Here is a 27,453-nt window from a genome sequence, read left to right on the forward strand (position 1 = left end):
AAACCCCATATTTAATTTTAAGTTTCGTCGTTATTCCTAAACACCAACCCCCAAAACCGAAACCCGAAACCCGAAATCCAAAACCCGAAACCCCAAACCCGAAATCCAAAACCCGAAACCCCAAACCCCGAACCCCTAAACCTGAAACCCCAAACTCCGAACCCCTAAACCCCAAACCCCAAACCCCGAACCCCTAAACCCGAAACCCGAAACAAAAAACCCGAAACCCAAACCCGAAACCCGAAACCCGAAACCTGATACCCGAAATCCAAAACCCGAGACCCGAAACCCGAAATCCAAAACCCGAAACCCCAAACCCCGAACCCCTAAACCCGAAACCCCAAACCCGAACCCCTAAACCCGAACCCCAAACCCTAAACCCCGAACCCTAAACCCGAAACCCGAAACCAAAAACCCCGAACCCAAACCCCAAATCCGAAACCCGAAACCCCAAACCCCAAACCCCAAACCCCAAACCCCAAACCCCAAACCCCAAACCCCATATTCCTTATTTTCTACTTCATAAATTCCAAACCCCATCTTTATTTTTAGGTTTCGTCGTTATTTTCTCGTTGTCTTACGTTGTATTTACGACGATTTCATCCTACGTGGTTTTTACGACGAATTCATCCTACGTGGTATTTACGACGATTTTGTCCTACGTGGAATTAACGAGTCCCGCGTTCTTTATTTTTATATTTCGTCGTTATTTCCTCGTTGACCTACGAGTACTTTACGACGATTTTTTGGTTACGTGGAATTAACGAGTGTTTGAATCCGAAACCCCAAACCCCATATTCCTTATTTTCTACTTCATATACTCGAAACCCCATCTTTATTTCCATTCCAAACCACAATTCCCACATTTGCTTATTCATAAAACAAACTCCCGGCATTACCTTATTCATAAAACAAACCCCACATTATCTTATTCATAAAACAAACTCCCTCATCTTATTCATAAAACAAATACATCAATCGGATACATCGACATTCTCGTCATCACTAGAAACATCATCATTTTCATTAAACTCGTCTTCAACAGCTTCGTCTGTGGCATCATCGGTAAGATCTTCGTACTCGTGATTATGCGGATCAATGAGAAGGATGTCATCAATTTCTTGTTCAGGTTCCTCAACTTCATTTATCTGTTCTTCTTGCAATGGTGGTTCTTCTCCACTGATGATTCGTCCTCGAGGTGTAACTTTGATCACTGCTAACCAATTTATACCTGAATCTCTCATCCGAGGGTATGGAAGGAAGCTAACTTGGTCTGCTTGTGAAGCTAAGATGAAAGGCTCGAATTTGTTGTACCTTCGTCCACCGTTGACATCAACTACACCGAATTTGTTAGACCGAACACCTCTGTTGACGACGGGGTCGAACCATTCACATTTGAAGAGGACGCATTTCAGCTTCAGTATCCCTGGAAATTCGACTTCAATAATCTCCGTCAAGATCCCGTAGAAATCTGTTTCCCCTTTCACACATATTCCATAGTTACTGGTCGCCCGCTGTCTACCATAGTCATATGTATGAAAAGTATAGCCTCGTGTGAAATACATCTGTGATGTGGTGACCTTTACAAGTGGAGATTGAATTACTTCGTGTAACCACTTAGGATAATCTGCATCGTCGTCGTCATAATCAACCTGCAAAAATAAAGAGAATGTTAATGAAATACAGATAATGTATGAAAAAAAAGTTTTAGTTAATACCTGATTCCGCAACCACTTAATGAAGTGTTGATCTTTCCTTTTGTCTACGTCACTTGTGGATATACCAGGAAATGTTTCTTCGACTTGAGAAACAAATAGGCTGTAAAATCACATTTTATAGGAATGAATCTCTCGCAATTATACAATTAATTATACTTATATGTGTTTCGAAGTGTCAATATATGTTACCTTTCAAAATAACGCATCAATGGATCTTCGCAATTGAGTAGAATATAGGTGTGTGCACTATGAGCGTCTTCTTCACTCGACCACCAAACCTCTTTAGACTTCCCACCGAGTCGCCCAATCTGGCTAAAGATGTCTGGAACACCAGCAACTGCATATGTTGGCGCAACACCACCATCATCATATCTTCTTGGAGCTCTTCTCCGTGTACGTACTTTTGACGCAAAGTAGTACGATGTGAAGTGAGAATCTTCTTCCGTCAAACTTCCAGCAATTATAGAACCAACTTTGGCGAGGTTCTTTGCTTTTCCCTTCAAATATTTCATGGCTCGCTCATACTGATACATCCATCCGTAATGTACAGGTCCACGAAGCAATGCCTCATATGGGAGGTGGACAGCTAGATGCTCCATGACGTCAAAAAATCCGGGAGGAAATATCTTCTCCAAGTTGCACAATAAGATGGGAATGTTCTCCTGAAGCTGTTCCACAACTTCTTCTTTAAGAGTACGTGTGCTCAGATCCCTGAAAAATGCTCCAATGCCATTTATATTCAAAAAAAAATTAAACACATTGTTAGTCATATATTATTTTGTAAATATTGTGATATAATACACTACGTACCTGCAAGTGTTTCATGTACGTTTGTTGGAAGTAGCTCCGCAAATGCAAAGGGCAGTAGTCGTTGCATAAATACATGACAATCATGACTCTTCATCCCGGAGAACTTTTGACCCTTTTCAACACATCTAGAGAGATTCGAAACATACCCATCGGGGAACTTCACTTCTGATGCCACCCAGTTGAACAACACCGACTTTTTTTCTGAAGATAATCTGAATATCGGAACGGGAACTTGTCCATTGCTTTTAATATGTAACTCGCTTCTTGAGCAAATATCCGGCAAGTCCAACCTCGATTTTATGTTGTCTTTTGTCTTCCCTGGGACATTCAATATTGTATTCATGATGTTCTCAAAGAAATTCTTCTCTATATGCATCACATCGAGGTTGTGGCGCAGAAGAAGATCCTTCCAATATGGCAACTCCCAAAATATACTCTTCTTGTGCCAGTTGTGATGAACACCGTAAGAATCTGGCATATTACGAGGGACATGCCAATTACCACCCCAACGAACTGTTTCGTTAGCTCCGTAGTAGTCGATTTGCGCTTCAATTTGTTCTCCAGTTAGATATGGAGGAGGAGTGTCTCTCACAACCCTTTTGTGCCTAAACAAATTCTTGTTTCTTCGGTAAGGATGGCCAATGGGAAGAAATCGACGGTGACAATCAAACCAACTTGTCTTCCTACCATTCTTCAGTTGAAACGCATCTGTCGTTCCATTACAATATGGACAAGCTAATCTCCCATGTGTAGTCCATCCAGACAACATCCCATAGGCAGGGAAATCACTTATGGTCCACAAAAGCATCGCTCGCATCGTAAAATTCGTCTTCGTTGAACAGTCATACGTCCTCACCCCTGTTGACCACAAATCCTTCAACTCTTTTATCAGTGGTTGTAGGAAAACATCCAGGGACCTTTTTGGATGGTTCGGACCAGGTATTAATATGGTCAAGAATAGTAACTCCCGTTGCATGCACATCTCCGGTGGCAGGTTGTATGGAGTAAGAAAGACTGGCCACAATGAATATTGTCTCCCTGACATTCCGAACGGACTAAATCCATCTGTGCATAATCCGAGATACACATTCCGGATATTGCTAGCGAAATCTGGATGTACTTTGTTGAAATGTTTCCAGGCTCTTGCATCTGATGGATGAGTCATCTCACCATCCGTCTGAGTATGCTCGGCATGCCATCTCATCTTTCCAGCAGTCTGCTCTGATTGATACAATCTTTTCAATCTGTCTGTAATTGGTAGGTACCACATCCTTTGGTACGGTACCCTATTACGTCCCCGTCCTTGCGGCTTGAATCGTGGCTTCTTGCAGAATCGACATTCTTCTAGCTTCTCATCATCTCCCCAATAGATCATGCAGTTGTCGATGCAAACATCTATCATCTCCGAAGGCAACCCAAGACTATAAACCAGTTTCTGAATCTCATAATAAGAATCAGCAGACACATTGTCTTCCGGCAAATACTCTTTAAACAAGTCCGCCCATTCGTTCATGCAACTTTCAGGTAGATTGTGATCAGTTTTAATATTCATCATTCTAGCAGCTAACGACAATTTAGAGAGACCTTCTCTACAACCACTGTAAAGTGGTTGATTCGCCGCGTTTAACATTTCGTAAAACTTTTTTGCATCTATATTAGGTTCTTCATCTTCATCATGAGCTACGAATGCATCAGCTACCATATCATGAACCCTATCATAATCTACCATCTCCTCCTGATGGTAACTATGTTCATTATGCAAATGATGATCAACCGGTTCTTTTTCCTGAAAATTGCTATTACTACTACTAGCTTCATTCTGATCATAATTAAAACCTTCTCCATGTTGAAACCAGATATAGTAATTTGCCGTGAAACCTCTATTTATTAAATGCTTCCAAACATTTTCACGATTTGCCAGTTTCGAATTGTTGCATTTCCGACAAGGACAGAACATCTTACCACTTTCTTGGGCGAGCGGTGTTGAATCTGCTTGATGCATAAATGTCTCCAGACCCGCAAGGTATTCTTTCGTCACTCTCCCGTTAGCATCTCTATGCATATACATCTACTTCCGCAACTCGTAAATAGTCCCGAAGCCAGCCATTTTTTTTCTTTCACGTTTTTTGTTGTTGGTGTGTTTAAAATGATGTTCAAACATCCATATTTATAGGAAAATTCGAATCTGGTAGTTGTAATTTTGCTATGAATTTACGACGAAAATTAATTAGGTGGGCAAAAAAAACGTGTAACACCTATAAAGTTGGTGGATTCAAAAATTTCCTCGCTAAATACACGTAAACTATTCCCTCGTAAATACCACGCAAATTTTACGTCGTATTTACGAGGAAATAGTTTTTCCTCGTAAAATACTCGTAAAATTACATCCACTTTACGAGGAAATAACGATGACTTTAGTTTTTCACGTAAATTCGTCGTAAACTCGACGCAAATTTAGGAGAATTGTTTTTCCTCGTTAATTTTCGTCGTTAAGCATGTGTTTTCTTGTAGTGATTTAATTATATATGTAATAGTTATTGACTTTTAATTATTCAATATATATTTATTATTTCATAACATGTAAAAATACATAACACATAAAATTAAGTTGATATATAATGTTTACCCCGCGCTAGGCCTGGGCATTTTACCTGGACCCGAAGATCCAACCCGAAACCGACCCGAAAAGTCCCGACCTGATCCGAAACCGACCCGATCTTTTTACCCTATTGGGTCTTGTTGTGAAGGACCCACGAGTTTTGGACCCGAACCGAATCCGAGACCCGAGTGGGGTACCCAAAAACCCGAAACTTCTAGTATATATTAGGTATATATGGATGTTTCAGTTTATTTTTGGTATTATCGGTATTTTTTTAAGTTTCAAATTTTAGTTTTTGAGTATGGTTTTGGGTTTCGGATAAAAATTTAGTTTTTCAAAAATATAATTGGGATAACCAGATAAAATTTCGGATATTTTTCATGTCCTAGTTGGATCAGATTTTAGATAAAGTTTCTCCTAATTTTGAGTATTTAAATATTTTCAGATATTTTCTGTGTGTTTTGGGTATTTTTTTGGGTTGGACCCGACATGACCCGAACCAAACCCGATCCGCAACCGAACCGAATCCAGATCGACAAACTCTAATTATCATATTGGGTCTAACTATCTAAGGCCCAACCCGACCCGGACCCGAGAAGACCCGAACCGAGTATTTCAAATTACCCTATCGGGTCCTAAACTCTTAGACCCGAAGGACCCGGACCCGCAACGATCCGATCCGAATCCGACCCGAGGACCCGAACGCCCAGGCCTACCCCGTGCTTAGACTAGTAAACAAGATATAAGAGTATATGTTGCTGCTGATTCTGTGAATATATTAATTATCTCGGCGCCAGTGTTCATTCCAGATGTGGACGGGTGAAATGCAAGAGAATATGGACTACAAGAAGCATGGCGATGCTTCATTTCGTGCTAAATATTTTGACACCGCCACTGAAGTATACCCAAAGGTAAGGACAAAAATCATATAAAACATGGAATAATCAAGCAACAGAAATACCCCGTAACAAAATTTGGTTCATTCTTCATATTATTCTGCAGTTCACGAGTGGAGCTCCTACGGTGTAACCAACAGTATTGGAAATAAGGTGTCTATTTTAGTGAAAAATTCAGTGAGACTCTAAGGGACGCGATGCAAGCGCAAGTAGCTTCACCTTAATGTCTATGTTACATAATTTTTATTTTATATAAAGAAAATTATGATTTTTCATACGTTATATATTTTAAAATATTTTAATAAATTTATCTTAAATTTATTTATTTGAAATAGGATTAAATTTTTGAGGATTCCAAATAATTCTGACCCTTATTATGATTTTGTTATTTAACCCGTTTGTTAAACTTATTTCACCTTATTTTATATTTTTTAACCAGTTTGTATTGATAAAAATTCATTTTGTGTGTTTTAAACCTTTTCGATAATTTTGTTAAATTTGATTTATATGATTTATTTTGTTATTTTAAGTTGAACTAAAATTTTGAAGATTTGAGATAATTCAAACCGACATTATAGTTTTTTATTTGACCATTTGTTATTTCTACCTGATTTTATTTTAGTGGTTAAATTTTGTAAATATTAAATTAATATATATATAATAATTATTAATGAATAATTAATGAGTTTTGAAATGGTTAAATCTTAAACATACTATTCATACTTTATTATTAAACGAAGAACCGCTGTTTGACTGTCGTTTAATATAAATTATTAATATAGATAATAGTTATCGATAAATATTAAATTAACTACCACTATTCTACATTATTTTGTGAATTTTCACTTAAACCTTATTTTCACTTAATTATATAATATATTCATGAATTTTAATTAGTATATATGAGAGTTATGGATCCCTAGAATATATGAATTAAAAGGAAAGTTATATTATATTTATATTTCGTAATAGGTATAAATATGTAGAAAATGGCAGTTAATATATTTAAAGCTGGATCAATCGGCAAAAATAATAATATTATAAGTAGTATTGGATAAAAGATAATAGTGATCCTCTTTTAATAAAATAGATTTATGTTTAAATTTATACACATTTTATTTTATTTGTTTCATTAAGTGGGTTAATCCATCTATTTCATCTATTTCGCATTGATTTTATTTTGATCAATATAAGAGTAAAATAAGCTAATATGTTTTCTTAATCAGTTTTACATTGGTCAAAATTAATTTTTAATTGTTATCATAAAAATAATTTAATATATTTTTTCAACATGTCTCTTATTTGATATAAAACTTTGTATGTTTAACGGAATAATCCTAAAAATTGTAATAGTCAGTTAAAACTTATATATAAAAATATCATATATTTTTGTTTTATTATATAAATCATAATTGAATTCACAGTTAGTTAATAAATATTTTCATGTTTTTGGTTCAAAAACTATTGATGAAACTTTTTAATGAAATTTTAAATATGTTACAAAATTTCAGATGATATTGTATTGTATTATGTTGAAGTAATGTTAACTTAAATCCAAGTTGATCTACCAAATCCAATAAGGCCTTTGAGTGGCGATTGTGTTCACGTGCCCACTTGTATTCTCTCTCAAAATTTTCGATTTCAGATCTGGGAGGAGCGCCTCCGACCAATGGCGTTTGACGTTGGTACGTGAGGTTGCTCCCTCCCACCCCTTTTCTTGTTCGCTCATCGGATCCTGTGCTCAATCGACAAGGTTTCGTGGTCAAGGTGGCGCAAACTCTTCTTCTCTCTGCGGCGGTTAAGTCACTGAAGCAGTGGTCCTCTAGTTCAAATACATGTCCTGGTAAATCGTCGGAGACTGGTTTGTCGCTCTCTGCTTGAGGACGGCGGAGGCCAACTGGTTTTCTCGCATGTTAGTTATTGGGGCTAGGATTTTGTTTTCTCTGCCGGTGCTGTGAAGGTTTCCGACGTCGACGAACCTCTCTTAGGGATGGCGATTCTCTAAGATCTGGATCTCTTAGATGCGAAGCTTCTTTTGGCCGGAGGACTTAGGGTTTGTGTGCGGTGCTCAAGACGTGTGCGACGGCGAGGCTGCAGCGGAGCTTTGCGGAGGATGGTTTGAGAGTCGGCTCCTCCACTGGAAACCGGCGCTACGGGGCTGCAGGACTCCTTCGGGGAAGGCTCTGACTATGAAGATTAGTCGTGGATGGATCTACGGCCGGTTCCGAACACGCCGGTCGGTGTGAAGTTGCGGCGACGTCGGAGTGTCACCCTTTCGTGTTCGTAGGAGGTGGGGCTTCATGTCTCCTAGTCTTCTTTCCCTCGCTTAAGTTTCATCTCTCTTTTAGATCTAGGTCTATGTTGTGTTTTGCTTGTTTTGTTTCTTTGCTTTATGCTCGTGTTGTTTGAGTTTTCCGACGTTTCGACGTAACCATGTAAAAATCTCCGATGCCCTTTTCATGGGTCGTATCAATTTTAATTTAATTTTTAAAAAAAGAAGTAATGTTAATTTTCAACATTTTTTGGATCTATATTGTAATAACCTGAGATTTTTTTTCCAAATTTGTTCAAATGGTATATGTTGATCGAAAATTTTAAGATTAATAGTCTTTACAAAAAATGTAGAAATAAATTATATTTATATCAAATGTTTGGTAAGTATTATAAATAAACCTATATAATATGATGATAAGGTATTGAAATTGCATTAGGAATCTAAATGTTCTGCTTTTATATTTTCCGAACATAAATTACATGAGAAATTTTCTAGGATATCATTTTTTAAGTTTTTATCACAAAATAGTCATCGATGAAGAAAATGACCAAAATAAATTTTATTAAAGGATAAAAATACATTTTTACCTTATGGTTAATTAATATAAACTTAGGATTTAGAGTTAAGAGATAAAGTTTTGGGGATATGGTTTCAAATTTTAAAAAATAAAAATTAAAAATTAAAAGTTTCAAAATAAAAGAGGCTATTTTGGTCATTTTCTTTTTTGAGAGCTATTTTTGTGACAAAAACTAAAAAGAGGTTACTCGAGAGAATTACCCTAAATACATTTGATGAAACATGCTAAAGTGATGCACTTTTTAAAACTCATTTATAAAATCCTCACATAAACCTATTATCTTATTCATCGAGGGATGTATTAGGGATGTATTGATACAATTAACATTATACCGTGTCTGTGAGTAATAATGTAATATGAGGATGAGGTATACTGTAAAATATTGCATCAATAAAATAAAGGATAAACGCAAGAGTTTATTATATTCTATAAATTAATGAATTCGGTATATGATAAAGGATGAATTGATGTTTGACCGTAACAACGAAATGTTGTGGGTTCCAAAAAATCGTTTAGTGGGATATTAACCGTATAACACATAAAATTAATTAATTAGTTACTTAATGTTTGGACTAATCGTTTATAACTTGGTCATAATCCTGATTTAAATAAAATATTAGATACTAGATTCTGCTCCACGCTTTCAAAACACAAGATATTTTATGATGTAAAATTCTATTAATATTTTTTGGTTAATTTGTAAGGATTTTATCTATTTAAAATATTTTGTATTAAAATCAGCCGTTTAAATTCAATTCAGACCCGCAGTCAAACCGGTAAACCCAATAATAGGTTTTAAGAAATATCAATTAATTAAAAACTTAAAACACACAAAAACCATTGAAATCAAATGCTACATGTTGAACCAATGAGTGACCGATAGTAATATAATTTTATTTAAATTGTCACTTAAATTTTTTAAAATTTTAATGTTTGAATTGGATATTCAGATAATTATTAATTTTAATATTATTGTATTTTTTATATGTCGTAACTCCAACTTGTTATAAAATTGTTTAAATTATATTTTAATATGAAACTAGGTGTTTTACCCGTACTTGCGGGTTTACTAATTTTACAAAAAAATGTAAATAAATATGTTATCAATTGAAAAACTATCCGAATAAATTATTTTCATGCTTTTGAAATATTTATAATTAATTAAATATGAAATTTTTATATATGATAAAAATATTATATTTTATTATGTTAAATAAACCTGAAAACATCCATATATACATAAAACCATATACACAAATTTATATTTATTTTAAAAATATTATGATGTAAAATATTTTTTGATAACATAATATAGATTTTTTTTCGATAATGATGATTTTCAAATTAATGAAATTCGATTTAAATTTAGGGTAATTATATATTAAAACTATAATATAACTGTTTTTTTAAGGATACTAACGATTTTAATCATTTTAGTTTTTAACGTGAGGACGAAAAAATCACTTCATAAATAATAATATAAATAATTTTGAATTCTTGTGTTTTTTTTTCCAGAAATTATCACAATGAATGATTTCGATTTTCTTAAGAAATTTATTTTAAAAGTTAGATGATTCATTCTATCTTATGTGATATGTTTTTTAAAATAGAATTGGTTTAATACTACTAAACCAAATATAATATAAATATATGTATATGTATGAGTCTGTATGTTGTTGAAAAAAAAATAAAAAATATAAACATATGTATAATATTTTATTATTACTAAAGTAAATATAATATATATTTAACTATGATAGTATCCTTACAATTTTTAATTATTTTCATGATAATGATAAATTATCGTTAAATTATTTATTAAAATTAATAATTAAGTTAAAAATATTATTAAACCTAAAATTACGGAGAAAATCCAAATCAGAAAATTCACTTCTCAAATAATAATATAGATGAAATATTTTTTCTTGAAAAGCTTTATTATATTTTTAAACATGGATTTTTCTTTTATTTTTAATATGAATATATTTATAGTTATATATTAAATTAATTATACTACTAACCATAGTTCATCCACGTCAATCTAATAACTCAATGACGAAAAGGAGTCCGTTTCAATGCTAAGATTATGTTAAAAAAATTAATTAAACTACTGACCATATATAGTTCATTTCCATTAATTTTGTTAGTGAAAATAATATTATTGAAAGTATAGTATCAATATTACTATTTATTGGACTTCGTATGTTTTGTAACTAAAGATAGTCGACAGCTTTTTATATATTGAAAGTTGTTGAATCCTAATATTTAAGGGTGATGTTACTAAATATGCATACAAATTAGAAGTAGTTTTTCTTTAGTTATGGTTATGGAATTTGATTTATTTTAAAACAGATCAAATTATAAGAGCAACTCCAGCAACACACAAAAATTATATCTATATTTCATTCTAAAATAAAGTAATTTTATTATATAGTTGGATTTGCTCCAATATGGTTCACTTAGAATTACTATATAATAGAGTGAAATATAAAGTAATGTTGTTTTTTTACTCCAAATATAGAGTAAAAAAATAACATTACTTTATATTCAACTATATTATGGAGTGAACCATTGGAGTAAAACCAACTATATAATAGAGTTACTATATTTTAAAATGAAATATACGGTAAGGATCGACGACAAAAACATAAAACGTACGTTGGGTGACTTGGGTTTGGTGCAAAGACAAAAACCGACAAAAACAAATTAGATCTGAGCAATAAATGCTGTCTTGAGAAAATTCATGCAATTGCTTATATGTCCATAAATATGTTCGATAGAACTATACGTAAAGCAGTTATGTACGTACAGATTTCTTCGTCACACTAGCTATCATAACTTTCTTTGACCAACCAAAGCGACACTATCATTTGTATAAAGCAACGATCTACTATATCGATCTATATATGTTATGCATATATATAAAGATATACATGACAAGAACACTTTCATGCTCTAAAATTCATGAAATATCATCCACCACGGTTATTGTGTTTATATGTATCCGTAGTTAACAACATCCCTACCCCAACCAACAAATTCATCATATACACATATTTTATACACATTTTTATTTGTATATCATAGTCTATGATAAACTGTTAAATACCTTCCCATATCGAAGATTTAATTTACCTTGTGTTGTATTATTCATGATTCGAGCGATTGATTACATCGGAACTGAAGTTTTCCCAAAATGTAAATAACCATCATATAATATGGAGTTTAACTTCTTGAACATAATTTGAAAAAGAACATAGTGATACATGTAGCTTCATAAATCTAAATAAACCAAACGAAAACACCATCGTGATAAGAGAGAAATCTAGAGGAGAAAAATAAGCAAATAGAAGAACAAAAGGTAGTCGTGAAGCCAAAAGAAAATACAAAAGGTACTTAAAATAAAAAAACACACATAAAGAAAAGAGAGATGTAACAAAGACACTTGATTTGATGATATTATCGAGATGAAGATCGCTTTAAAACAGCGAAGGATCGGACCGAGACGCTTGATTCCCCTTTCGGATCTCGTACGCACACGTGGATGATGATATAGGATGATGATGATCAAGAATCGATCTATATGAAAAAGTAGAGAGAGATGAGGCAAACCCTAATCTTAAAATCTTGATGATGATGATAATCAAAAACTTCTTCTTTTTCTTGGGATTCTTGATCTTGGGTTTGTGTGATTATGTCTTCTTCTTTGGTATTGGGACTTGGGAGGTGAAGAGAAAGAAGAAGGAGAAGAAGACGACGAAGATGGAGATGATGAATTATCATCATCATTATCATGATGTGGTGGGGAACAAAAGTGAAGGAAGAGAGAGAGAGAGAGAGGGGTGAGGCTGTAATGATGATGAGGGAAGAATAGAAGTCAGAGGTAGGGGAGGAAATTATCATTACTACTTTGAACAACATGTTTTCTAGCTTCTGTTTTCTTTATATTTTTGGGCTTTGAACAAATATCCTAACCCTATCTTATTCCCTTGAGACTTTCTCCTCTCTTATTTTATGGTACATAAATACCTTTATGACAACACTTAGGGGCAGAACATTTTAAATTACCTACATCCAATGTTTTTTTTTTGGACAGTATTTAGTTTCATCTCGTAGATTGAACATTTAAATTCACTCCACCATTTATGATCAACCAAAATGATACATAAATTATTAATTAAAAAATACTAAATTAAACAAAAATAGCTAAAAAAAATAAAAACGCTAATTTTAACGATGCTAACGCTTCCAGCTAAACCCTAAACCCTAAATCTTAAATTCTAAACCCTATATCCTAAATTCTAAACCCAAATCTAAACCCTAAACCCAAACCCTATATCCTAAACTCTAATCCTAAACCCTAAACCCAAATCCTACACCCTAAACCTAAGTCCTACACCCTAAACCCAAACCGTAAACCTTAAACTCTAATCCTAAATCCTAAACCCTAATCCTAGATCCTAAACCCAAATTATATACCTTAAATCCAAAAAATACACTATAAACCTAAACCCTATACCCTAAACCCAAGTCTTAGACTCTAAACCCAAACCGTAAACCTTAACCCAAACCCTATAGCATCTAAGTTTGGGGTTTGAGTTTAGGGTTTACCATTTGGATTTTAGGTATATGATTTTGGTTTAGGGTGTAGGTTTTGGGTTTATGATTCACGGTTTGGGTTTATGATTTACCGTTTGGACTTATAGTTAATGTTTTAGGTTTAGGATACATAATTTGGGTTTAAGGTTTATGGTTTGGGTTTAAGGTTTACGGTTTGGGTTTAGGGTATATAGTTTAGGTTTATAGTCTAGTTTTTGGGTTCAGGGTATATAATTTGGGTTTAGGATCTAAGATTAGGGTTTAGGGTATAGGGTTTGGGTTTAGGGGTTTGGATTTGGGTTTAGAATTTAGGGTATAGGGTTTAGAATTTAAGATTTAAGGTTTAGGGTTTAGCTGGAAGCGTTAACGTCGTTAAAATTAACGTTTTTTATTTTTTATTTAATTTAATATATTTTAATTAATAATCTATGTGTCATTTTGATTGGTGTGGAGTTAATTTTGTTTTTTGAACTGTACCTACATCCAATGTTATACGGAGAAAGGTTAAACCAACTTAAGATTTTTAATATTTACAATCTTTAGCTTGCTATTTTCTTCGTACATATTTGTTTTATAACTCGATTAGCAAAGCAAAAGAAATACAATTATATGTATTTCATCCAGTGCCATTTTTTATAACTGCCAAAATTTTATGGAAACAGAATAATTGTTTTGCAATGTGATGATTTTACTACTAGAATACATTTATTTTGATGATTTTATGCTAATTTATTCACACTATTTTATCATATTTATTACTATTTAATCCATTAATTAAATAAATAATAACTATTTACTGTTTATAATAGTTTAATCGTTATCTTACTATCCACAAAGTAGAAAAAAGTAAGGATGGATCAACAAAATTTATTGAACATTCCTCCAAAAAATCATATTAAACAAATATTGTAATCCAGATGAACGAGGTATATATATGTAAAGTGTATAATAGAACAATCTTGCTCAATCTTGCTTCATCGTTATTCTTATAGAAAAACAATATTGAAGCTAGTACTCTAGATGGCTATCCATATTACAATTCTCCATTTCAAAGCTATGCGTCTTCTTGACAACCAAATTTTGGAAGACAACTACTATCTCATTTTACAATGATTCTTCCGATAACCTCCGAATCACATAAGTTCAAGGTATTGATAGAGTGATAAAAGTTTTTCGTCAATGATAAAAACAACAGAAGAAAATACAGTTTTGTTAAAAAAAAACAGTTTTGTTAAAAGAGGCTCATTAAAAAAAAAGACTACAAAACAGATACACATTTAAGAGCCGATTCTTAACTTTTTCAGTTAAAAGTTAAGAGCCGGGTTCTTATATTCTGCTAAGAATTTGTACTAAGAACTCTGCGTTAATGATGCTCTTAAGGCCTTTCAAGATCTGATTGCAATCACCCTTCTTTGTCATGCTCCTCTATATTAAATAGCAAAGTTTATGAATTGAAAAAGTGTTACACTTTCAATAAATTTAACGTATAAAATAGATATGTATTTTATAAAAACTGATTAACAGGACTATATATCTAACTAGTAGAATCACATTAGCGTTAATACAAAATTTTAAAATACACTTGCAAATTTTTCTTGATAGGGTTTTCTGAATTTTCAATTGAACATTGTGGAGGACTGCCGAGTAACACAAATCCTCCAGCCTCCAATATATTCGACCTTGTGGCAAAGACACAGATACTTATTGTTTAGCTTCAATATGAAACAGCTGCGTATTGGGTATATTAAACTTTACATCTTTCCCAAAATCTCCTTACAGCTCAACCCATTTTGTTAATTTTCTTCCAAATTGGTGATTCCTTTACAACATAAATGATGCTCGTTCATATAGGTCAGTCACCAGTGTATGTATTAAGTTCATTTAAATTTAAAAGTAACGAAAAAGTTAAAGGATGGATCAAACTTTTTGATCGATCGGGCTTATTCTAAAAGCACATGGATATTCTTTCCATATGCAAAACATTATGTCGATTCCATCAACCAACTTTTTCAGTTCAATCTCAGTGCTTTTTCATACGTTAAATTGATTAATATCCACAATATTCCAAGCTAAAGCTTTCTTTCCACCAAACTTGACATGTCATGTAATTAGATATACACTAAATTACTATTGTGTTAAATTGCTTCAAGATTTAGATCATTGCTGCTTGCAATAAGAAAATTCCATAATAGATACTTACTAGGAGTTTCAGAAACTGTGTGTTGAATTGGATTAATCACTACCCGACCTATGTGTTATTACTACAAGAAAACTTCTGCGTAGCTAGGAAATTTTATGAGGAAAAAATAGCTCGTAAATTTACTTCTATTGTACGTCGATTTACAATTGAAGTTAGTTTACGAGGAATTTTAATTTCGTCGTAAAGTAGTTGTAAAATTAGCTTCTATATTACGACAAAATGTTTTACGTTTTTCTAACGAAAAAGTTTTGAGTATATCTCTATTCTTGATTAATATGGCATACATCTCTATTCTTGATTAATATGAATAATTTTGATGTTGTCTTTATTTTGTAGGTTGAATACGACGATCCATCTTACCCCTCCATGGTTTCACAAATTAGTTCAAGATCCAGTTGCAAAGGTCACAACATCACCGATGTATTCACACGAGGCTTTACTTTCATGCATATGAGTATGATAGATAGCGGGCGACAAGTAAATATGGAATATGTGTGAAAGGCGAGATAAATTTCTATGGGATTTTGCAGGAGATTATTGAAGTAGAATTCCCAAGGTTATTGAATCTGAAATATGTCCTCTTCAAATGTGAATGGTTCGACCCTGTCGTCAACAAAGGTGTTCGGTTTAACAAATTTGGTGTTGTTGATGTCAATTCTGGACAAAGATACAACAAATTAGAGTCTTTCATATTAGCTTTGCAAGAATACCAAGTTAGCTTCATTTCATACCCTCGGCTGAAAGACTGTGGCATAACTTGGTTAGCAGTTATCAAAGTTGCACCTCGCGGACGAATAATCGGTGGAGAATTTCAAACTTGATGATGTTTGTAGAGATTACTCGAATGTCGATGATGTATCCGAATAATGATGTAATTTTTTCCATTTATAAATCAAATGATGAATTTCAGACTTAATGCATGTGTTTGGTTTGTTTAATTATGAAAATTAAATTTTATAAACTGATTTTAGAGTTGGGCAAAATGTTAAGAGATTTATGGATTGAGGGATTAGAGAGTATAAAGTTTATAAGTTAAGGAATTTAGGGTTTGGGGTTTTAGAGATTCAGATTGAGTCGTCGTTAATTCGGGATCTTGTTGATAACTCGTAACATATTTCGTCGTAAATTACTCGTAATATATAAAGCTTTTGTCGTAAAGTTCTCGTAAACTGAAAACGCGGGACATGATTTATTCCACATAACATTTTTCGTCGTAAAATCCTCGTAAACCGAAAACGCAGGATCTGGTTTATTCTTCGTAAAATGAAACCGCGGGATCTGGTTCTTCCTCGTAATGTTACGTGGATTTTATGACGAAACCTAAAACAAAAACGCGGGAAATGGTTGATTATTTGTAAATTTACGAGGATTTTACGAGGAAATATAATTCCCTATATATATATACATAAACCAAACTCGCTAATGTGTTTTTTACGAGGAAATATAATTCCCTATACATATATACATAAACCAAACTCAAGGTTATTTCGTCGTAATGTGTTTTTTACGAAGAATCAACTACGATTTCGGTCGTCGTTATATGTTTTCTTGAATATATTCACTTTCGGGGACAACCTATTTGCATATTTGTTACATTTTTCTGTTCGAAGATTTGTTATATGTAAACTTTTTAAAATTAGATTTCACCAAAATATTCATCCTTGAGAACAATTGCTTTGTTTATCAATTTCTGCAAATAATTAATATTGTCTTTCTAGTCAACTGAACTTACTGGCAAAAGGAAAAGGCTGTTCGTGACTGCATTTGGGGGAGTATATAGATTACTAAATTGCTAATAACATGAGCTTTATTGGGTTTGTAAAGAAAGAGAATTTCGGCAGTCCATGTCTTGTATATACAGGATACACACCGTAAGTATATACTATCTCTGTTCCTGAAAGTAAGATTTTCTAGAGTATGCACGCTTATTAAAAATTTAATAAATGTTTATAATTTAATTTATTTTTTACTTTATTATAAACTTTCCAATAACTTTCCACCAATGAAATTTAATCAATTCAAATATTTTCAATTAATGTTCCTCAAAAGTATAAAAAAGTACCTTAACAATTTAGAAAATCTATCTTTGTGGAAAAAGAAAAAATTCTAAAACATCTTACTTTCAGGAACGGAGGTAGTAGATTACTAAATTGCTAATAACATGAGCTTTATTCTCGAGTACATTATTAAAGTGATGACAGTCAGAGGACAATAAAAAAGCAAAGACAGAGGAATCAAAATCATGAAACCCAGAAAAGGCAGTGCCTTGAAACCAGAGAAGGAGGGAATGCGGTTTTTTTAACTGTAAAAGGCAACCTCATATACAATTATCTATCTGCATGCTTTAAAAATATAATAATATTATACTTTGGAAAATATTTTTAGATTAACTCTGACCCAAAAAGATTAACTTATTAATGAAGAATGAGACTTTTCGGAATTCAGACCTCCGCCCCCTCAAAAGTGCTAAATTGTCAGCGTTATTCTTAAGCAAGTTTAATTATTGGGAAAAACAAATACCACATATATATTACCATTTTTCGTATATATACTAATCATTTTTACTATCACTTTTAATAAAAAATAAAAAACATTTATACCTCTAAGATTAACTAATATAGACTTAGGATTTAGTGTTGAGGGGTGGAGAAGTATTTTAGGAATATAAAATTTAGGATTCTAATAAATATATAAATAAATACTTAAAAATATAAAAAAATTTAAAAATTAGTTTCAAACATAATTTTTGATTTTCAAAAAAAGAAATTTGAAAAAAAAATTCGAAAAAAAATTCAAAAAAAAAAATTCGAAAACAATTCAGAAAAAAATCAAATTTGAAAAAATATAATTCGAAAACATAATTTAGTAAATTATAATTTAGTAAACATAATTTATATTTTTTATTTATTTAAATAATTATTTAGTAAATATATAGAGAAAAATGGTATAAAAGTCTTTTGCCACTTAATGAAAAAATATTTTTGAAAATATCAATTTAGTGGTGATAAAGATAAATAATGATACCATGAAAGTGGTAAACATGAAATTTTTCCTTAATTATTTATATAATAATTAACAATAACATGTGATGCACAAGATGAAATTTCAATTGCATACTTTTAACTTCATTTCATTTTTCACTTCAAACTCCAGTTTTGTTTAAAATATTTTTCAACCTCATTCCCTTTTCTATTTAAATAAAATAGAATAATCATTTAATTATTCTATTGACACTCCAAAATTTAATAGAATCTGAATTAGAATAAAATGCAACTCTGTTTCGAGATTATGATCTATTTTCAAAATGTTAATATATTAGAAATACTCTTATAAGAAAGCAAGTAAATGATGTCAAAATCAAGCAAATTTTAATTTAGACCATAGTAGCATTAATTTGTTTTTAGGAATTTATTTTGAAAGTATTGGGCACATTTACATAGTTCATTAGTATACTTGACCGTGTGTTTGGTTATATGTAAAATCATATTTAAAAATCTTGTACAACTCCATATCACAATATCAGGATATTTAGTAATATAAAAAATGTATAACTATAACCATCACATAAACGTTAATTTTTTTTTGAAAAACTAGATAAGATAAAATAGTAGGAATAAAGAAGAATAATTGTTTTTCTCAAATTTTGCGAGAAAAAATTGTATTATAAGATTCCCTAAAATAAAATAATAAGAAGAAAATTTAATATTTATAAATGAAATGATTTTAAAATGATAAGAAATTTTTGTTTGAACTAGTTCCCAATAAAAAAAATGAAACAAAATAAAAGAATGAATAAAAATATTTGTTACTTATTAGTCCTTCCATAATTTAAAAATAAATTTTCTTGTTTTATAATTCTTTAAATTAGAAAAAATAGAGGGAATGATAGGTAAATTTTATTCCTTATAAATGGTATGAAATGTAAAGAATGAATAAAAATTTACTATTGTCACTTATTCATCTGGCCACTATTTAGAGTTTTAATGTTTTTCTTCGCTTGTTTTTTGTTTTTTTTTTCTTTGGTCACTGTTTAAAACTTAAGAAAGATAACTATTAACTCTTGTCTTCGCAATTATTTAATTATTTATAAATTTCAAAAAAAACATATATATGTATATATATTTATATGGAAAGAGACTTTTTATTGGTTGTTTTATTCAGGTCTGATTATCCAGATCACCTCAAACTTAGATCACTTCAAACTTGAGTAACTGAAATATTTTTTTTTACGAAAAAAAAAAGACTTTTTCCTAGTCTCAGGCTTCCCACTCACCCGTCACCAGATAGGGCTGGGTAAAATTATCTGGTACTTATCTTGGACATGCTGTTTGCCTCGTACTCGTTTGTAAAAACGGTATTTTTTTTTGTTCAAAAAAATAACTAGTATTATTCGTTGTCACGTTGAATAACAAATCGCAAAAATGTATTATAAATATGGATCAACTAATAACAACATCTCCAACGAAACTCTATTTTTTCTTCTATAATTTACACTAAAATAGAGCAATTCTATTATAGTGTAGCTTTTGCTCTAATGGTGTTATTCTATAATAGAGTTTTTTTTTTGGTATCAAACGGTTATTTTATTACTCAAACTTGAGATGGTCTGGGTAGCCAGACCGGAATAGAACAACCAATAAAACATAAAGATCTATGAAAAGAACGTGCATTCCTAGCTAAAGAATATTTTAGAGTGAAATATATAGAAATGTCATATTTTACTCTACATTTGGAGTGAAAAAGTGATATTCCTCTATATTTCACTCTATAATAAAGTAACTCTACTATAAAGCAACACCATTGGAGCAAAAGTTACACTGTAATAGAGGACAAAATAGAGTTATATTGGAGATGGTCTAAGTAGGAGGAAACAACTAGTACCGCTTTGTTAATACTTGCTACTCGTAAAATGTACTTAATTCTATTTAATTTTGTGTAAAATATATTTTCCGTGGAATCTATATTATAATAGTTGAGTTTTTCTTCACTCCTCAGCGCGCCACATCAGCGTTTTGTGGGCCCCACTTTTAAAAAATGTGAAAATGTGTCAACTCCATGGCTAGAGTCCGGGTTATTAAGGTATAAACATTGACATTTATACCACTAAGCGAAATGATACTTTGTACATTGATGGCCGAACCTATTATATATTTATAAAGGTCAGAAGCTCTTGCTTCTTCGACTTCCTCTGAGGGTAGGACCTACAAGTGTGTTATGGGTTTCATTTTTAAATGAGATTCATCACGTTATATGAAAAAAACTCAACTTTGCACAATTATAGTTTTCTCATATTGTAAACTGTTGTCGTTTAACATGAGTTTGAATTTATTTTCATCATTGTCTCAAACAAGTGCCGTGTATCTGTTCGTAATCTATTTTTTCACCGGTGAACTCTTCATGTCCACATCTTAAATCGCTTGATCATAAATGTTCCTGATTTGTATCCCCTATGTAAACCCTATATGTATGATTCTCATCTTTGATGAACCCAATCTGCATCTCCACAAAACTCATTGATTCCTCTTAGATTTAACCATCTTCTAGAAAATGTTTCTCTCTGTCTCTCCAGTTCGTCAAACCGGCGTCCGTCACTCAACCTTCGAGTGTCTCCGTCTTGGTCGTAGTAGTCAGAACATAGCCTATGGCTTCAACGCTTCTAGGATTCCCTGAACTTCAAGAAAGACAGAGAGTTTGTGGGAATCACGGTTCTCTTCGTTAATGAAAAGCTAAGTTAATCTTCGATCTATCACACTTATTTAACATAATTGTTTTAATTGATTTCCTGATTCTTTGTTGAATAATATTATTTGCAGATGCCTAATCATTACATGCCATCTTTGAAAGCATGTTCCATTGTGAAAGTCGATCGTTTTGAGGTTGCTAGGTGCTCAAGCATGTACAAGATAATTGATCATCCATTGCTCATTCGTTTTATCTCACTAACCATTATTGATGAAGTCATCACGGGTGCTCCTGAGATCAATCTCCAGTCAAGATTAGACTGTTCGACAATCTCCAAGTGATTGTGAACACAAACCTAGAATCCCCAGATATATTATCATATTGCATCTGGGTTTATATTATGTTTCGATATCATAACTGATATTTAAACTTGCAGATGTGGTTGGACAAATCTGTTCTGTCCAGGGCACTGACCTCACCAAGAAAACAACTCAAGTCGTTATCCATCTCCTCATTGATCCGTAAGAAACAATCAACACATAATTCCATTTTTATTACTTTCTCTATTGTGCTAACATCAATAATCAAAAATATTTCATACCCAAAATTTGTGGTCGTCAATTTATCTTTCTTACTTATCAATATAATTTTACACAAATCTTTATTTTACAGCTTAAAAGAAACCACAAAAACCCAAACAATCAAAAGACAAAAAACTAGAATCTCAAAAAAAACGAATCATTAATGATCACTTCTCTTTTTGTCTAATCTTACAAATAAACTTCAAAACAAATATACCAAATCAATCACCTCAACTAAAACTCAACGACACATACATTGAGCCAGGTAAACAAATACAAACTACATGACCAGCTATTTAACAATTTACAAACTTACTTTCGCAGATGCTTACTAAGAACACGAAGACGACAACCAAGATCAGTGAAATTACCTAAACAATAAAGCATAGTAAGTTACAAACTCTGATAAATACAACTAACAATGACTTTTGTTTACATATTACCCATCAAATAAAAGAGAAACAAATATAACCACACTATGAGATACAAGAGACAATCCCAACAGACACAAAAGCGGCAACAACATCTCCACCTGCTCACTCTTCTTGTCTTATGAAAATAAGCTTACATACTCAATGTCAACATGCCAATGCTATTGTCTTCTTATGAGAAATACATATATTCGTTTAAAACCCATTAAAACCCAAATACTAATTGTCACTCATTTTATAATTATTTATACAAGTCTTCATGCATTTGGTTTAATGGTCCGGTAAAAACAACAAGTTTAAAAATAAAAAAAAACATATAACCAACATAATAAGAATAAAAAAAAATATTACTTAATACACACAACTTACACAACTAAACTGGAAAAAAATATCCAGAAACAAAAGATTCCCTCAACAACCTTAATATAATTTATGTAATCTCAACAGTACAAGTAACAAATTAAAAAGACAAACAAACAATAAGTCTCACTGACACAACAACTAACACCACGAACTATATCAATCACATTACTAACACAGTTTAGTCCTTCATGAGTGGAGAACAGTGCAGACACAGTTATCATCACAACTTTAACCATATAACAATAAAAAACTTGAAAAACAATGATTAACCCAAAACATAAAATTCACAGCTACAATAACCCTAACAAAAATTGAGATGAAACAAGAACTATGTTCACAACTCCGCGCTTGCGCGGGGGCAATGCCCCTAGTGTACAATGGCGGATCCAGAAAAAGTATTTGACGGGGGCACACAATAAATATATTTTATAATATTAAATTATTAATAAAATCATTTATTTTATTTTTTGTAAAATATTAATAGATATTAAAATTGTTAATAAAATATTATTAATTATAATTTGAAAATAAAATAATATATATAGTAATTTATTACAACTCATAAAAAGATTTATAAATTTATTTTAATATTTTTAAAAATATTCTACAAATTTTATTAATCAAAATTATAAAATTCTAAAATCAAAACTAGTTAAACACACATACATATATAATGTATTATTATTTTACATATGTATTACAGTACCTTACATGCCACTATATCATAAATAAATACTCTAAAATATTATACACAAAGTAACTGAATTGTTTGCTATTTTAATAAGTTAATTTTATTATTTATTAGTAATTGATTGCCAGTAGTAGAAAATAATAAATTTAAGTTGTTTTAAAATGATATCTATAAATGAAAATAAAATAAAGGAAATAGGGAAAGTCAAATATATAAGTTATCTTTATATATAAAAAAATGTTTGAATCACTCCTGGTGAAGCCACCTAGGATTCCACGTCAGAAAATCGGCTATTGTAAGCGCGACACGTGTCCACGGAGTATGAAACTCACCGTTTCAATTTAATCTGAGTTTTTTTTTTGATCTTCATCGTCGTGTCGATTGATGTTCAATCTATTACCTCTGAACAGTTTACTCTTGCATTCAATCAACATAAGTAACATTCTCATCAGTACCATTAAACGACTCTTTCCACTACGCCACATTCAATACGCCCTTCCTTTTATGGTATCGAATCTGCACATAAAAATAATGGAGTAACCTTTAGTTAAATTCACCACCTCACTTTCTTCCTCTCAAATCACAATCATTATAACCCTCTGAAACCCCAGTAACGGCAACAGAGTACGAAATGGTTTGGTTCTTACCATTTGAAGGGAGATAATATAAGAGCAATCCAAAAGCTTCTCTTTGTATTGAATAAGAAACTGCTTCGACTTTGGGTCAACTGAGCAAATCGCCAGTTCACCAAATATATGCGTCATTTAAATCGATTCCGGGAAATTCTCTCCTTGATGAAAGGCCCAGGATCCTCCGTCTTGGAAGCTCCGACTAGATCAGAGTCTCGCCAATGAGATGAAGTCCAAGACTTCCCGGAAGAGCCAACCGCCCGACACGTTGCAGCAGGGTAAGAGGATGAAAGCGGCGGCGACGGAGGAGAGGAGGAGAATTAAGACGGTGAAGGAAATGGAGACATACATTAAAAATGGTAGAGATGATAGAGAGAACAAAGTACTAATGGAGAGAGGAGAGTGTGACGGAGATTTCTGCATAAAGTAGGACTTTCCATTACTAATACTCTTTGCATTTTTCTTCCTTTTTATTTTTAATAAAATATACTTTTTCCATAAATAGATGACTTTCCGAATATCAAATAAATATTCATTTTACTTGCAGTTATGACTTTGATCACTCACTCAATAGGCTTTGCAAATCTTCAATGGCTTCGTACAAAAAAAAACTTTTTTGGTCATATTTTTTTTGGTACCATGAATTGAAAAAATCTCAGTTTGTCTCTATGTGTTACATTTAAGTTTGGTCAAAACGCCCAAAGCAGCTGCAACTCTAAAGTGAAGATTTATATCATTACCAAAAACCAGCCTTTGTTCTCTTAGCAAATGGTCACCATACAAAACCAAAAAATGAAATTTAAAATCTCACCTAAAGTTAAATTATAAAAAAAATAAAAAAATACAGCACCTAAAGTTAGCATTCCATCGGTAAGCAAGTGTTTTCTAAATGTTATTAACAAAATGTAAAGAATCAGGACTGCTACCACCAGAGCAAAAATAACGAATTTCAAAAATTAAATTTTAGTTGAACAAAGAAAGTTAATAAAGATATATAAAATTTTCTTTAGTATTTGATGTTGTAAAATTTTCCGTGGTATTCCTAAGAATTTTTTTATTACAAATATAGCACACAAGTGTCAAAATGTCCAAAATAAATTTCATTAAAAAGGTAAAAAATAATTATAATCATATATGTTTAAATAATCTAGACTTTTGGTTTTGGTTTGATAGATTGAGTTTATGATTTTCAAAAAAAATTGATAATTCAAATTTTAAAATAATAATTTTAAAAATAATTACAAAACAAATTTTTGGATTTCAAAGTAAAACTTTTAAATGAAAATTCGAAAATTTTATAAAAATTGATTTTTTCAAACAATTTTGTTCAAAACAATTTTTTTTAAAAACTGATTATATGTTAAAATAAAAATAAAAAACTAAAATTATATAAAATTAGATGATCGAAATTTAAATGTTTAGATTCTTCAATGAATTTGATTATATGTATTCTATTATTCTATATATAGACTGATTAACATTATCATGATTTGATTATGTTAGATCTTTTTATATTTGTAAAAGGCTTTTTGAGGAGGTATTTTTGTTCCTATATGTATTGATGTTGTAAGCTTTTACAAAAATTTCGAAAAATTTAAATTTATTTGTTTTACATTTAAATAATGATTAAAATAAAAAATATTTTCCTAAAATATTATTTTATATAGTTTAATTTCAGGGAATAGATAAAATGAATAATTAAATGTTATTTAATCCAAACTTATGGCAAAATAAGATTTTCAAATATTTTGTATTTATAAATAATCTATTTTAAACACAACGAGAAAATCAAATTAAAGATATATATTTATATTTGTAATAAGAGAATATACAATAAATTCAATGTAAAAGTTTTTATTCAAAAACTGATAAAAATATCAATTATATGAAACAGATATGATCCTCATAATGCCATAAAAAGTGCAACTTCAATTTATTTACGTTATCATGAAATTTGTTTCACCTTGAATAGCAACTGCCTATGGTGATCATTACAGATTCAGTCCTCCCACCTTTCTATTTTTTTTTTGGCAACTTCCTCCCACCTTTCAGTTTAAATGTTCTCTATTTTGTTTTTCTGTTACTTTGCTAATATCCTTGAAACAATTATGAGTCTGCTTTTCATATGTACTGCAGTTTCAATTTATTATCATTATCTCTCAGACTGCACATTAGAAGAAAATCATTTCACCATAAAAAAATAAATTATTCTTACATATACAAAGACAAAAAAAAACTATAAAAACTCGGACTGTAATTGACTTCACATCACGCTGGTCATAGTAGTTACACCTTCAATCGTAATCATATAATAATTCCTTGCATTCTTCCAACGCAAGTTAACATCTTAACATAGCATACCACAACTAACACGTCGCCACCATCAGGCATGAGCCCGTCCATCACAAACATAACAAAAACACAGCATAACTATAACTCCAACAGATTGCCAACTTTGTTTCTTTCCTCTCTTGCAAGTATAAGTCGCCTATTAAAATAGAATCATTCGGTCCAATGATCCATAATCTGTAATGTAATATTTTAACCTACACTACTTACAACCCTCTTTTATAAATCGTTACAAATAACAAATTGAACAAACTTAGACAAACTCTCAATCATAAAGTTACAACCAAACTTTGGAAATTCATATCCCGCGCGGGCCAACCCTAGTTAATAATAAAGTAAACCTAGGTGAAGTGAAATTAAATGGTTACAATAAACGATGAAAATGTGACATGAAAAAAAGTCGGAAATGTAAACCAAAATTAAAACGAAAACAATAAAAGGAAACAGAGAGAGCATCGAACCATGTCCACAAGGATTGATAGGGGGCACCTTTACCATTTGACCTACATATATCATGATGCTTTTTTCTAACAAAATAATTTATATACTTTAGTCGGGGGCACGTGCCCCCGTACCCAGCACTGTAGATCCGCTCCTGCTAGTGTATATAATTAACTAGGAGATGAGTTTGTAATACAAACTAGGTGTCTTCCTGCACCATGTGCAGTAAAAAAATTTAAAATATTTTTTAACAGATAAATATAAATTATATTATAAAATAAAATTTTATTAATATTGTAAATTTTCTTTTTTTTCGTATCAATATTTTAATATAATTTAATTTAATTAAACATAAAAATTATATTTAAGAATATGCATGTATACATTTGAAATTATAATCTTAGATAGATTTTTCTATCTATTTATTTTAATTAAATATATTAAATAAATTTGTAAAAGTTGCATGATTACCAAAAATTAAAATTAAACAATATTTATAAAATTTGTAGATGTATAAGAAAATAATGATTTTACGATTAATTTTTATAATTTTCTAAAAAAATTGTATACATTTTTGGAAATTTTAGTAATAAAATTGTATAATTTTAAAAT

General features: G+C 31.3%; 1 long non-coding RNA gene across 1 annotated transcript; it reads right to left on the reverse strand.

Annotated features, from left to right (window-relative positions):
- Positions 1–22,326: 22,326 nt before the first annotated feature.
- On the reverse strand, positions 22,327–25,172 carry LOC125591557. Its single transcript, XR_007327616.1, has 2 exons — positions 24,070–25,172; positions 22,327–23,938 (listed from the first exon to the last, which is right to left on the reverse strand). It is a non-coding gene; the product is annotated as an uncharacterized LOC125591557 (long non-coding RNA).
- Between the last annotated feature and the right edge of the window lie 2,281 nt (positions 25,173–27,453).

This window comes from Brassica napus, chromosome C8 (genome assembly GCF_020379485.1).
Source record: "Brassica napus cultivar Da-Ae chromosome C8, Da-Ae, whole genome shotgun sequence".
Taxonomy (NCBI): domain Eukaryota; kingdom Viridiplantae; phylum Streptophyta; class Magnoliopsida; order Brassicales; family Brassicaceae; genus Brassica; species Brassica napus.